The sequence below is a fragment of the Chelonia mydas genome, chromosome 10, assembly GCF_015237465.2.
Source record: "Chelonia mydas isolate rCheMyd1 chromosome 10, rCheMyd1.pri.v2, whole genome shotgun sequence".
NCBI lineage: Eukaryota > Metazoa > Chordata > Testudines > Cheloniidae > Chelonia > Chelonia mydas.
This window is the reverse complement of record NC_051250.2, coordinates 45,920,365-45,936,016: the sequence shown is the minus strand read 5'-3', so window position 1 is coordinate 45,936,016 and position 15,652 is coordinate 45,920,365. Positions and strand designations below refer to the sequence as shown.

The window sequence follows — 15,652 nt, the reverse complement described above, 5'->3', positions numbered from 1 at the left end:
GGGAAGTAGAGGGCTTTTCAAGTCAGGACCGGAGATGCGAAAGACAGCAGAGGAGCAGCACAGAGGTTTGATCTATGTGAGCTTCCCAGTGTACTACTAGACACAACAATTTGTTTCATTCATGCTCATGAGGGAGCTGAAGAACCCACGAAACAGCTCCTGGCAAAGAACAAGACCTGCTTATGCATCAGGATTCTCTGAGTGGTTGTCAGAATGTTCTCTTCCTCTTTTATATTTTCTGTACTTAATATGAGAGAGCAGATGTGGAAGGGAATGATGATATTTTGGCTAAGATCTACTCTCCCCCTAGCCACACTCCCCTTTTGCAGTTGCTTCTGCTCACGCTCTTAGTACAGTACTTTTGGTCTTACTCCTGTTTCCCCTCCCTTGAGTGATCCTAACCCCCTTCTCCCATTTTAAGCTCTTCTCTCTTATTCCTTATTTGGTGCTGACACTCTCCCTGGCAGAGGGAAGCCAGATTAGAGCTGCCTCCAGAGTCCATCAGAACTGTTCCTGCATAAGCCAGAGAGGGTCAGTGGATGATCCCCCCGCTCTAAGGGGTAGGATGCTGTCGCTACACTGCTTCCAGCCTCCCCACCACCACCACTACAAGCATGGGGAAGCTGAATTCTGATACTCTGTATTACTATGTCACTGCTGCCCCCTCTCTTTTTTGGGGGGAGAGGGGTGATTAGGGAGCGAGAGGAGTTTGGACGCTTACTCCAGCACTCTGTCTCCTTCACCTCCAACCACAATTTGGCTATTTTATGCATTTTGAGCACATTTGCAAATGTTAAGTCCCCCCACTCCCTCCCGCAGCTTGTGTTTAAAGGGACGTTGTTGCCCAGTTGATTTAGAGTCAACATCTAGGCTTTCTAAAATTAGGTTTAACAGAAATTGAAGATCAACTGAAATCTGATTTCTTTTAAAAAATTCCATTTAAGTGGGTTTTCTGGAAAACGTTGCAGATCTTCCCTTGCTGCATTTGCAACCCAAATACAATAGCAAGAAACTAGTGCCTGAGAGCCAGAAAGTGAAACTAACTAATCCATTTTCATTGTCCAAACTGAGTAAACAATCAGCATACAGAGTGAAATGTACATTAGATTTCAGACTCTAGGCTTCCTTTTGCAGAGTGCTGCGGGACAAACTTCTGTTCAGTTTTAGTAAACTCACAGGTTAACACAGGTATGAAAATCTGATTTTTAACCAGCCAGTGCCCCTTTCCCAGAACTTAAAAGTAAGAAGCTGCGATTTCAAAGTTGAAACTAATGAAATCTAGCTACAAGAAAGAAAAATGTAGGCATGGCAAATATTTCATTACATAGAAAATGCCATACTGGATCAAAGCAATGATCCATCTAATTTCACTGTCCTGTCTAGGACACAGGTCAGTACCAAAATCTTTACAGGACGGCATAAGAAACTCAGTAATGGACAATTGTGAAATAATTAGCCCACAGAGGAGATTTCTTCCAACACCCAACAGCGGCATATGGTATACGCCATAGAGCAAAAGACATTATAGCCCTTATAAATGGTTTTTATTCTGCTTTGTATAAGTGTCCATCTAAACTCCACTGACATTCCCAATGCCCCAAGTGTGTAATCTTTTTTTAGAATCCTGTTATGCCTTTTCCCCTCAACACCTGCTGGCACGGAGTTTCACCAGTTAATTATATGCTATATAAAAGACATCCTTTTGTTAGTTTTAAACTTGCTATCTTTCAGTTGTACTGAGTTGTCTCCTTGTTCTTGTATTATGGGAGATGGTAAATTGGAACCCTGGACTGACCATTAACTATTCTGTATACATCTATCATATATCCCCGTTTAGTTGTCTTCTTGCCACAGGGGAAGCACCTGTAAAGCAGTAATGCCAGCCTGTTATCTATCCGTGGTATCTCATCTGCCGCTTTCATTTTGCATCCTATAGTTCCCTCCAGGACCAAGACTGTAATCATTCCCAAACAATGTAAATGTGTTTGGTCCCCATTCACCCTAATTAGCCAGTCAGCGTTTAAACCAAGGGCTGGTCTACACTTGAAAGTTATGACAGTATAAATGTGTTGGTTAGGGTGTGATTTATTTTTTTTACTAGTATAGTTCCACCAGTACAACTCCTAGGGTAGATGCAAATATACCAGCATAAATATGCCCTATACCAAGATAACTTATTCTTCTTCCCATACGGCAAGCACCTTTATACTGAACTGTGTCCACATAGAGGGGTTATACCACTTTAACTATAACAGGATGAGCAAAGCGGTACAATTTTCTAGTGTAGACAAGGCCTAAGTCAGCTTGAACTGTGTTAAGATTTGTAAAGAAGTTCACTTAGCATGGTTAAAGGTTCCACGCAGACAGAGACAGCATTTCCATATAGAAAATTCTGTAGGAACAGTCTGGCAAGAGCATGTGCTCCACCTTCTCGCCACAGCCCTCGTTTAATAGAGCTGGTGGCTTATGTCAATGACTTGTTCGCTTATTTTCCTGGAGGACTTGCAGACACTGAACTAGGAACTTTCAACTTCTCTGCAGGGCAGGGTGTGTGAATAAAAATCTTATTTATCCCTCTTTCATCCCACCCCACAAATAGGAAGAGAGTTTGTTTTTAACCCCTTTACTGCTGGATACATATTTCTGACAAGGTGGCCACTTTCAATGGAATGCCAGAGTGTTCCAACAAAGTAGATAATTACAAAAGTTGCACTGATGATGCTACGGTCCATATCAGAGCCCAGTTCTTTGGTCAACAATGACAGGGGAGGGCATAACTGGAGCACTCCTCCCACTTCTTTCCTCCTCCCCCGAGACCATCTTGTGTTGCTCAAAACCATCCACTCTTCCCCAATCCAATTTAGAGAATAGTATTAGCTCGCTCATAAGGGACTTTCATCCAGCTATGCTTGGACAGTGGCCAGATGGGACAGCTGGAACATGAAAGAAAGGGCCATTAATAAGGTTCCTCAGGAAAACAAGCGGTTGGCAAGGGGAAATACTGAGATATTACAGATTTTTTTTTGAAACAGCTTTAGCCAAAATCACAATTTTTCACCCTCTCTAGCTCCTCTCAACCCATGATCTCAAAGTACTTTACATATATTAATGAATTCATTCACCTACCTCACAGAGGGATTGTGAAAATATTATCCCAGATGGGGAAACTGAGGCACAGAGTAAAAAAGCTAGTGGAGGAACAGAACCCAAATCTGCCTTCCCATACTCAGCTGTAACCACGAGGAAATACCCTCTTCCTCTGGATAACTTTTAAAAACAGGACCCTTATAGAAAAAACGAGGAGTGCGGTGGCACCTTAAAGACTAACAGATTCATTTGGGCATAAGCTTTCGTGGGTAAAAAACCCACTTCTTCAGATGCATGGAGTGAAAATTACAGATACAGGCATAAATATATATTGGCACATGAAGAGAAGGGAGTTAGGTTAGAGTTAGAGAAGGTAACTCCCTTCTCTTCATGTGCCAATATATATTTATGCCTGTATCTGTAATTTTCACTCCATGCATCTGAAGAAGTGGGTCTTTTACCCACGAAAGCTTATGTCCAAATAAATCTGTTAGTCTTTAAGGTTCCGTTGCACTCCTCAGTTTTTTTGTGGATACAGACTAACACAGCTACCCCTCTGATACTTAGGACCCTTATAGGAACTTCTATAAGAGTCTATAAAAAAATGACTCCAAAAACCCATAGAATGAGATTTTTAATGGATTCTCTTTAACCATCCTGCAGAGTTTTACAAGAGAGACACCCTTTCTGTTACATTCTGTAGGAAAGCTAAAACCACAGCACAGAGGGAAGTGGTCATTTTCTATGAAATGCTACAGGACTTTCCATAAAAGGAGAACGTTGAGCAACATTCTCTTAACTTGCATGAGCTAGGGAATGCAACAGGGGTTGTGTTTTGGGTTCCCGTAAGCTCTGGGTGCTCTCCACTGGTTTAGTCAGCCAGAGCAAAGCACATTTCACAGGAGCTGATTACGAAACACAGACAGTAAGTGAGGAAAGGCTGCTCTTTGAGCCCCTCCCCCAGTCCTTTCAGAGGAAGGGAAAGGTGATAAAGTCTTTATTGGAAACCTCCAGCTCTGAACACGAAAGGCTGAAAAACAAGAAGCATCACGGGACAGGAGGAGGCTGGAGCAGAGCGGATCCTTTCACAGTCGGCTGCAAGCCTTGTCAGGGCCAATGATGGATTACTGTCATCTGGCAGCATCAGGATTAATGATCCGGAGGTCAGAGGGGAGAATTCCAGAGGGAAAGGTCACCGACCTGGGGCACAGCATAAGACTTGTTGCTGTTTGATGGCAAACTCATTTTACTGTACTTTCGAGCCTGTCTCCCTCTATTCTACCAGCTCACAAAAACGTCTTCTGCAGCCGCTACACTGGCTTTGGGGTCTCCTTCAAATCAGAGAAGGGGTCGCAGGGCTCCTCTCCACACTGTTGCTGCAGGAATGACTACCTTTTCCTCCCTTGAAGTGAGCCCACTATACAACCCCAGGCCACCTCAACTCTGATACCGAGTAATCAGAATCAGACTGCAGCCTAGGCACTATAATAAACAGCAGGGAGAGGCATTTGTATCCCACGGAAAAGGGTTGCTGCTCAACTGACATGATGGGATTCTGAGGAACACAAATGTCTACATACTGCAGTCGTGACCACAGGCCCCAGTGAAAATGGGGGCTCTGCTGTGCTAAATGCTGTACAAACAACCAGGCAGATTGTCTCTGTCCTCTAATATGACAAAGGATCAAGGGCAGGACAATGGGAGTCAAGATTTTAAAATGGCTCAATATTTTGTATATATTATATTTTAAAAGAAAAAAGGTTAGATCGGTTTTCCCTGACTAGCCCACAACCTAGCCATTACTTGTAGGGATCACTGCAGAGGTGGGCAGGATTTACAGGATAAGATAGCTCTTCTAGATCAATCCGGCCAGGGCGCTCCTGGAGCAAGCTTGTAGAAAGCATGAAAATGTGGGTGGGAGAAGTAAGCAAGCTGGGGGCTGAGTCAGGTATCTCTGGAGACGGATGGACAAATAGGGAGGGGCAAAGTTGTTCTCACTTTCAAAATCCTCCACAAGACACCTGAATTTGAGGATATGAAAAAAGGAGAAGCCACCGAACAGCCCGTAGGCAGGTGGATTTTGTGAAGGGGAGGAAGTTGTAATTTCAGTTGGGGTTTCTTGAAAAAATCATGACTGTAGTTATGACCGAGCCACCTTTGCAGCCCCTTCTTCCCAACCATAACATTCCCTTCTCTGAAAGCCTTCTTTTACCTTCAAGAGAAAGTAACTGAATAAATACACAGAAGCTTAAAGGTTTTATTCTGATGGTCTTGAATGTCTCCCTTGTTTGAGAAGCATATGGGGCTGAGTAATTGGCTTGCTCTTTCCTAATTTTGGAGAGGTGTGTGGGGAGTGAGGAAGAAGAGAACCTTGGAAGTATTCTTTTAACAAGTTTCAGAGTAGCAGCCGTGTTAGTCTGTATTCGCAAAAAGAAAAGGAGGACTTGTGGCACCTTAGAAACTAACAAATCTATTTGAGCATAAGCTTTCTTTTAACAGGTATTCTTACAACTGGAGGCCAGGAGTCTACAAGGTCCAATGGAAAGAGCACTGGTGAGCAAGTCAGGAGACCTGGGTTCTTTGCTCTCCTGCCTTTTGCCTGTATGACTTTGGCCAATCACTTTACTGATTTGTGCCTCAATCTTCCCATCTGTAAACTGGGGATAATGTAACTTATCCACGTGTTTCAAGACCTACATTTTGGAGCAAAATATTCCCTCCTCCCGCCCCTTACACATGCCTCAGGATGGCTGGTCTTTGTGGGATTTTAGCCTGGGACTCAACCAAAGCAGCGACCTATCCTTCTTCTCCTCTTTACCCTGTGCCAACACTTCTTTGAGAGATTGTTTCTCGGCCAGGTTTGGGAGTTCTGACCTGGTTTGATTAAAGAGAGGTCATTACCCTTCCTTTGTTGCAGCGATTCCCTGGGCAATTTCTTCACACCCTTCCTTGTGATGTACTCTTTAAATCTCTCCCTCATACCTCTTTAAAGATTCCCTTTCTAGAGAGACACACACTAGATAAGGATGCCACCATGCAATAATATTTTTCAGAATGTCTTTCATACAAACTGTAACAAAATGCTTCATAGAGTTAAAGAGAGAAATGAATAGGTAAACAGAAGACCATTGTCAACAACTTGCATACAGATAAAAGATGAGGGAAGAGATGCTATTCTAGACTTCAGAATCGGCGGGGGAGCAGACCAACAGTGCGTGAAGGGGTAGGACAGATGATCACAGGGAATGGAGAAGGAAGAGGGTGAGACCTGTGAGACAGGCTGGAGCAAGCCTGTGGAGATTTTAAAAAATGAGGAAAGCAGGAACTGAATCTTGAAATGAAATGAAAACTAAATTAGTTGGGGAGGGAGGGGGAATGTGGCTGTACTTTCTACATGTGCACTATCCCTCTGTTATTCCTCTTCTCTCTAAATGGAGTCCATTGACTAAATTAGTCAGCAATATGCAATTAACATTAGAAGTCCCCATTCCAGGCTCCTGCTTTACTTGGAATCATCTCCAAGCACAAAATCCAGGGTTTTAAGCAGGGCTGGTTGTGCTGAACCAGGGACCCTGAGTGCAGCAGTCATTCAAACTGTTCCCAGTTCCTCCACATGAAAGGTTCCGTTGTCACCTCTGTTGCGTAAGCTGCCGACGTTAAAATGAGAAAAGCAGCTATGGGGAAATGAGAATAAAGGATCTCTCTCTGCCAGCGCCATCACTGATCTAATCTCTCCCCAGGTTTGCTGCATTTCCACAGCGGGCATTCTCACCTCCCAATGGGAATGTCACCACCTGATCTGCAAGCCTGTGGATCATCAGAAACTCCTATCAAAGCAGGAGCTGGGACTGAGGGTAATTAATCATGTTCTATTTGACAGGAGGCCCAGTTCTTATCTGGACCCCTAGAAATGCCATCGGTCTCTGCTTCCCTCCTCAATAAGTGAGACTGACAGTTAGCGGCCCCTTATCAGATTTCAGCTGCTGAGCCGGAGGCAGCCTAACTGGCATGTGCGCACACTTTCCCAGTGACCACAATCCTACTATACTGACCAAGCCTCCACCCATTTTAAGTTTCAGGGGAAGGGGGCTACTACATCCCAGTGCCAAGTGCACTCCCATCCCAGTCGAGGTCCCATGGAAATGTACTGCTCCTCATATTAAGATCAAATAAAGTCCCACTGTTCAACTGCTACTGACACAGCTGGGTCCAATAGATTTGCTAGTCCCCATTTCTCTGCCACATGTTGAACAGCTTTGCAACTGGTGGGGTTTCCACCCCTACGACCTTTGGACTAACAAGCAGAGGTGGGAGATGAACTCTTCTTCACCAGTCAAAGTGGACACATGAATACGTTTGAAAGAAATGCAAAGGAATGAAGGAAGCGGAACAGACATACAGCCACAACTAGGCTTAGCTGGGCAACAGGGATTGTGGCAGAGGGTCTGGAATGCATGCCAAACAGTTCTGCCTTTTTGTATTTGCCTATGTACCTGTAAGGCCCTCATCACCACAGTATTCAAATGGCTAGGTTTTGAGTTGCTTGAACACAGCAAGAGTCATTAATCACTTGATTAGAAACAGGCTGCCAAGTCAGCTAGGAAGCCAGAGAGCCCAGAGCATCCACAATGACTAGGAAGTACCAATATAAAGAAGATCTTTGGGAGGAAAGGATTTGGAACACTAATATCCGGGTTATGGGACAATAGATTAACTCTTCACAAAATCTAAATCCTCATGGCCAGGTAGGAGTGAACTTTACATCCTCAATTCTGCATTCCAGAGAGAAGCTTAATAGGGAGTCCTTAAATTGGTTATTTTAAGAGAAGACTGATGTCAGATTGGCATATTATATGGAGGGATACAAAGCAAACTATGTGGAAACACATTTACACCAATTAAGAGGAGTTATTCTCCCCAACTCCAATCAGTAAATATTTAAAGTTCTTAACAATTAGTTACCTTAACTCTGGATAAGTTTAAAACAAAGTCTTCTAGAGTCCAGCATCAAACAAACTTCCACTCTAATTTCCTATTAATTATAGGTAGAACTGGTAGCACTACTATGCGAATACTCAAAACTTCCCATTGTAAGACCCCGTTTTCACTTGCTTATAACTTTTTAACCTTTGATGTTATCCATGCTGGGTGTTTGCCTCAAGCTAATAATTTTTTTTTTTTTTTTTTTTTTTTTTTACAGTTTCAGGCTGTTCCAAGATTAGGGAAAAACACATTTTGCCAGTATTAAAAGTTAATGTTTCCCTGCTTTGGAGCAGGGGACTTAATATTTGGCAGGGGGTCTCTCATGTCACAGCTGTGCCTTTTATCAGCCGCAGGAAAATTTGGCCAAGTTAGAAGTCTCTGAAAAATCTCTGCTCGGGAAAGACTTGTCCGAGTTTGGCAGCTAAATTCTCCCACGAGCAGGACTTTCCCAGCAAGTCCTCCTCCCCGTTACCAAGATCCACTGTGATGCCGAGCACAGACGTATATGAACACACATGCACAAGGGGGCCGAATTAAGGTTGAATGGGTGATTTTCATTCTGAAATTTCCTAACTTGAGTGACTAACTCTGCAACCTTAATGAGACGAATGATGGTGCAGTGGCTAGGCTGTTAGCTTGGGACAAGAGAGATCCAGGTTCAATTTCCTGCTTTGCTACAAACTCCTTGTGTGATTTGGGGGTTAAACTAGATGACCCTTGCGGTCCCTTCTAGCCCTATGATTCTATTAATATCATATACAGCGTGATCCTTCCCTCCTTAAGTGCTCAAGGCCCCTACAAAAGAATGCAATATAAATAAAAGCATATACAACTAACACACAAACAAGTAATCAATAATGGGGAGAATAGTGAGTAAATGATGTGCCCTGCTTCACACCTATCCATCATTTTACACAGGAAACCACAGTTCTCAGCTCCTTAAATCAGATCAACTGGCCAAAATAAGTAGCCGATTCAGAGACTGAAATAAATCCTGAAGTCAGCTTTATACAGTTCAGGGTCCAGGTAGCATAGAATAAAGGTTTGTTAATTTAATTTGCTCACGAATCATCTCTCCTGACAGCAATGACTGGGAACTCTTCTTTCTGGAGTAGCATGCTGAGGGAGATTTCTTTACTGTGGAACTTCTGCTTTCGTGCTAGGAGACACATCTGCTCTAAAATCACTTACTCTGTCTGCTTAACATTGACAATAGGAGTGGAGAGTTTACACCCAATTTAGAGAATTACATTATTTTATTCAGAAAACAAGATATCCTTGCAGGAGCAAAAGAAACTTGTGAAGTTGAGAAAGGGCAGATGGAGGGGGTATATCTTGGACATGTGTATGATAGCACCAGTGTTGCCTATAGATAGAAGAATCCATCAGTAAATGCTTTTGTCAATACCCCCCATGTATTTGCCATGAGTATTTCCATATCTAAAAGGAAAAAATTAAAACCACATGCTCAGGCTTACAAAGTCCCTCCTATGTATATGCACATCAAAAACAGAATGGCCAACCCACCTGGGAAAACCAAGGTCACACAGTAACCTTGACCAGAATTAGCAGAGTTGTACAATCAGAGAGGGTTTATGAGATCTTCACAAAGGCAGTACTTTAAATGAACAAAACAGCCTTCCTTCAAAAGGAGCCTTTTCCGATGTGCTAATACATGCAATCTCTTAGGCTGCCTCAGAGTGTTACACCACAATATTCGGTTAGTTCTCTTCCACACACAGTCATTTCTCCAGAGTAACTTCTTGCAAAACACTAGTGATAATCCCAATAGGATAGTTGCATTATACTAGAACACCTCCAAGAAGTTTTGATGGCAACATGGTGAAAACAGGGGGCGGGGGTGGGGGGGAAGATGGGAGAGGAGTGTCGTGAGGAAGACCATCACTGTGTGCCTAATGCAAAGTCTGTGACTGCATCAGTATGACCAACTGGGTTGGGTTCCTTAGCACTTACCTACACTAAACGTGGACACATCCAGTGTAAGGCATGCACTAAGAGGGTTCTGAAAAAGGTAAAATATACTTCAGAGTGCTATCCGAGTATATTTCATTGGTCAGTGAAACAAAATTCCAACAGATCCAAGAGGAAAGCATAATGAGATCAATCATGCAGTGAAAGTGGACCCTGAAGATGCTAAAGATTTCATACTAGAGCACATTCAGGAAATGACTAAATGGGTGGAGGGATAGCTCAGTGGTTTGAGCATTGGCCTGCTAAATCCAGCGTTGAGAGCTCAATCCTTGAGGGGGCCATTTAGGGATCCTGTGCAAAAATTGGGGATTGGTCCTGCTTGAGCAGGGGGTTAGACTAGATGACCTCCTGAGGTCCCTTCCAACCCTGATATTGTATGATTCTATGAAGTGCAGAACAAAGGCCCACAGAAATAACTATTTCTTTTATTGGACCAGTTTCTGTTCGTGGGGGAGAGAGAAGCTTCTGAGCCACATAGAGCTCTTCTTCAGGACCCGAAGAAGAGCTCTGTGTGGCTCAGAAGTGTGCTTCTCTCACTAACAGCATTTAGTCCAATAAAAGATATTACCTCACCCACCTTGTGTCTCTCGTATCCTGGGACTGACTCAGCTATAACTACACTACACACACATCTCTTTTGCCAGCCTTTTCTACGCCTCCATCTCCTTCCCTCTTAAGTAAAAGAGGAGGAATTGTAGGTGGTGCAGTGTTGTAAGTGTTTGCAGTTCTCTGGAGAACTGTTTTTCGGATACATTTTAAGTTGCAAGCGTGTTTCAGAGGGGTTAGGTCTAAAACCTACTGCTTTGTGGATGTTTATCCATGCCACAATACTTCTACACAATTTGCTAGGACTATCATTCTCTGCTAAGGACTGAGATGCACTAGCAAAACTATGTGAGAAGGCTTGCTCAGTGCCATACTTAGTTGTATATGAACATTCACATCCCTAAAATTCTCTCCTTTTGCAGCAGAGCTGGAAGTCATGCCCTTCCCAACCTTTCACCCTCCCACAGTGAAGGGAGGTGGAAGATGCAGTCTAGAAGGGGAGAGTGCGAGGGCGGTGCAGCAACTTAAAGCAAGGTAAAGATAAGGGCTTGTCTGTATGGGACATTCGTGCACGGCAGCTCAGTGCCTGACTTTACAGTGCATGCTTGCTGCACAGTAATGTCCCACATGGACACTTCGAAACACAAATGTATCCAAGAGCACTATGGAACTTTTAGTGCGCTGTAGCAGTGTCCACACAGGATGCTACTGTGCAGTAAGCTAGTGCACTGTAGATTTACACCCAGGCTTGCCATGCACTAATGTCTCATGTGGACGAGCCCCCCAAGTCAGTAGACTGGTCACATTGTTGAGCCAGTTCAAAATTTGTTCTGCACAACAGTCACCCGGACTGTCTGGACCCCTTCCATGGGTCACAGCTATGGAGAGAACAATTCACTTAAATACATACCCAAAAAAATCTCCCAACAAAGGAAGAGTTACAGCTTTCCCCTCATTTCCCTCTTCCATCATTACTGCAACTGAAGGGCCATTTTATCACTTGCAGCTGGACTATTCTGTGACAACCTGCTGTGCTCTGAGGCTGATGAGACCTACACATTTGATCTGCATTAAGCCCATTTCATGGCTTCACATTCTAGGTACATTCCAAGCAGCGGCACTAAGGGCCAAGTCTTTTCATGCTCAGAGCTCTTCAGTAGCTCCTGTGAAATCTGCTATTTGTTTTTCACATCAGGCCTCCAGTATCAACGTTAGTTACCAGTCTGCTGTTATCCCCCCCGCCACCAACACCAAACAAGGGCCAGCATTATCCAGAGTCTCTGTAATAGGGCAGGAAAATCCCCATCATTATACCAATGATACTGACAAAAAGAGCTGCATTCACTCCCACTTGGATTTGAGGTATAAATTAACTGGACACTGACACACACACGGACGGACAGGGACAGAAACATAGCAGTTTGTTCTCAGCTCCCAGGTGCATTAAAGCCTCAGTTTGTCAGTCTCTTTCTGGTGGACTCTTTCTGAACAAGGTGTTTATATTTAATGAGAAAGGAGACTGATTTGTGTTAGGTGGGAGCGCAGAGGGGAAAAAGAAGTATTAATAATAATCTGTGTGTTCACTCTGCTGTGAGAGTCACTAAATGTTAGGAGCATGCCACAGTCCATCAGCATGTGTAAAAATATGTGCATGTTTGCCAGATATGCACCAACAGGTGACTGCTCCTACTGCTGCTGTTAGCAGTACTGAAGGCATCACAGGAAAATACTAGGGTGACAACTCACTGTCAGCAGGACACCAATCTGAGAACCTGAACTCCACAGAGTCTCTCAACTGACTTTTTAGGGAGCTGCCACAGGAGCAATGGCTCCAGGGCAAATACCACTCCATCCATATGACTCGCAATCTAGCTTGTTCTGCATAGCAGCAGTAAATGGATGTCAGCCGTAGGAGTTATCAGAAACATTGGAAACAGCACTCTAGAATTTAACTCCCACTATGGGTAGCGCTCTTAACATGTCCTCTTAAATATCGTTCTGGAAAACAAGAGCTGCAAGAAAAGAAAAAAACTGGCAATGTACAGCTGATTCAAAGCTATACTCCTACAACAGCCAGCTGGTGACTGGCTCAGCCTCTGCCCTGGGAACATGTTGCTGGTTAATAATTAAACAGTAATTGGAAGGAGGCAATGAGGTAGTGAGCAGATTTCTCTCAAGGTAACAAGAGGTTTTCATTGCTGCCAGTCACACTCTTCTAGGACTATATTCTTGTTTCTTCACTTAGACTGAAACATGCAGCTCAAGATAACAGTCGTAAATACAAACTAATTAGGACTTCTTAAACCTTTGCCCATGGAGGACCCAGAATCAGTGAAACAGGGCTCAAGCTTTTAAAATGCCACAAGAGCAAATCCCCACACTGCTGGATGTGGAAGCCCTAGCAGTGTCAGAAAGGGTGTGGCATGTTACAGCCAAGTTGTGGAAGCCAAATGAGGTACAAACCATGCAGCAGATGTGCCCACAATTAGCTGGAAATCTGACTGCAATGGGGGCCACCCTTTCCCCCATCCTCATCATGTTTCAGCAAGCCTTTGAGATTTTCAAGAAAGGAACATGTCCCAGAAATACCATAGTGAAACATCAGACCAAGTGGAGGTGAGGCCCAAACTCCAGTGCAAGGCAGTTAAAGGGCAATTGGCTGCTCTTCAGCTTCAGAAGACAGATGTTTCCCACAATTCCATACCAGATTTCCTGAGAAATAAGCTGGGTAGTGACCATTTCTATAAGAGCCCTAAGGAAAGCGAGATGGTTTCCTGGGTCTAATGCACTGTCAGTTATAGAACATTATACTATGACCAGAGTAAGCAAAGGGCAAGGTATTTCCCTCTTACATGTTAAATGCTCACTACTCCTGTTCCTAGAACCCAGCAGATTGAGACAGTGAAAGGACCAGAATGTGGTGTCGCACTTTTCATCTACAGAACTTCTTCACTGCCAGCCCATAGTCCTTTCAGCACGTCTAAAGAGCCCACTATCTTTCTGTTCCAGTGACAGATCTGCCTAAAACATAACAGACAAATTGACCACAGTTGTCTAGCAAAGGAATGTTATTTCAACTTTCTTTGTGCTGCAAAAGAGGTATTAAGAGGGTCAGCCTGCCAATTTTTTACTAACCCCTGTGGGGGAAAAAACATTTGAAAGGAAAATTCATTTCAGCCTCAGATTTGTGATGGTTTGCCCCATATGACCGGGCAACAAAATGGCAGATGAAATTCAATGTTGATAAGTGCAAAGAAATGCACACTGGAAAACATAATCCCAACTATACATGCAAAATAATTGGGTCTAAATTAGCTGTTACCACTGAAAAAGAATCTTGGAGTCATTATGGATAATTCTCTGAAAGCATCTGCTCAATGTGCAGCAACATTCAAAAAAGCTAACAGAATGTTAAGAACCATTAGGAAAATGATAAATAAGAGAAAATATTATAATGCCTCTATATACATCCATGGTACACCCAGACTTTGAATACCATGTGCAGTTCTGGTTGCCCCATCTCAAAAAAAGATATTTGAATTGTAAAAAGGTACAAAGATGGGCAACTAAAATGATTAGGGGTACGGAAGAGCTTCCATATGAGGAGAGATGGAAAGACAGACTGTTCCTCTTGAAGAGAATACTAAGGGAAGGCATGATAGAGGTCTATAAAATCAAAAATGGTGTGGAAGAGAATAGGGAAGTGTTATTTACCCCTTCACATGACTGACACCCCTGGTTTGTGTGTTAAATTAATAGGCAGAAGGTTTAAGATAAACAGAAGGAAGTATTTCTTCACACAACACACAGTTAACCTGTGCAACTCATTGCCAGAGGATGTTGTGGAGACCAAAAGTATAACTGGTTTCAAAAAAATAATCTGATAAGTTTAGGGACGATAGGTCCATCAAAGGCTATTAGCCAAGATGGTCAGGGTCACAACCCCATGCTCTTGGTGTCTCTAAATCTCTGACTTGCAGAAGCTGAGACTGCATGACACAGGATAGATCACTTGATAATGCCCTGTTCTGTAATTCCCACTGAAGCATCTGGCACCAGCCACTATCTGAAGACAGGATACTGGGATAGATCAGAGGTGGGCAACCTACGGCCTGCAGGACCATGGGCGTGGCTGCATGCTCTGGTGCAGCTGCGCCGCCAGCCACTGGTGCTCCAGGCAGCGCAGTAAGGGGGTGGGGGTGTTGGATAGGGGTCGGGGCAGCCAGAGGGTGGGGAACAGGGGGGTTGAATGGGAGCAGGGGCAGTCAGGAAGGAGAGGAGGGATTGGATGGGGCGGCAGGGGGCAGTCAGGGGCGGGGTGTTCGGGGGCAGTCAGGAAGGAGAGGGGAGGTTGGATGGGGCAGGCGTCACCAAGGGACCATCAGGGGGTAAGAAGCTGGGGGGGATTGGAAAGAGGGTGGGAGCCGGACCACAGCCTCCCCTAACCAGCCCTTCATACAATTTCAGAAACCCGATGTGGCCCCCAGGCCAAAAAGTTTGCCCACCCCTGGGATAGATGGTAGATTGGCCATCCTGGGTCAGACTTTATGTTCTTGTATCTGTAGGCATTTATTAATCATTCCTCTTCAACTGGCAGAACTATACTTAGAAAGATACCTATAAAATATTCTAGCGGAGCAACTCCACCCCCCTACTTCTGTCATGAGAAAAACCTCAAGTGGTTGATAGCAAAAAGAGCGTGACAGTTTCCTCTCAGCTGTGTTCCTGGGCTCAGCTGAACAGAATGATATGAAATAGAAATCCAGGTCTAAGAAATGCAGTGTGGTAACAGGAAAAGAGTGCTTTGTATCTCTTTTCCAAGCCCCCATATTGCAGATTCTAGGCATTAGCATGAACACCTACTTTATATGCAGATCCTGTCCAACAGAGTGGGTGTTCACACACATCTTCCATGATGTATAGCATGAAAATAAGACACCAGGGGCTTCTTGTGGGTGATCAGTGTCAACACAGCAGCTTATTCTGAGACAGGGTGTAGATTTGTGTGAATGTTTCAAAAATTGGTTTGTTGCAGGATAAGAAG

General features: G+C 43.9%; 1 protein-coding gene across 1 annotated transcript in view; it reads right to left on the bottom strand.

The window, feature by feature from the left end:
* ARID3B (AT-rich interaction domain 3B) overlaps positions 1-15,652 on the bottom strand; it is a 47,767-nt gene that overhangs the window by 15,093 nt on the left and 17,022 nt on the right. The gene's annotated exons all lie outside the window — the stretch shown is intronic.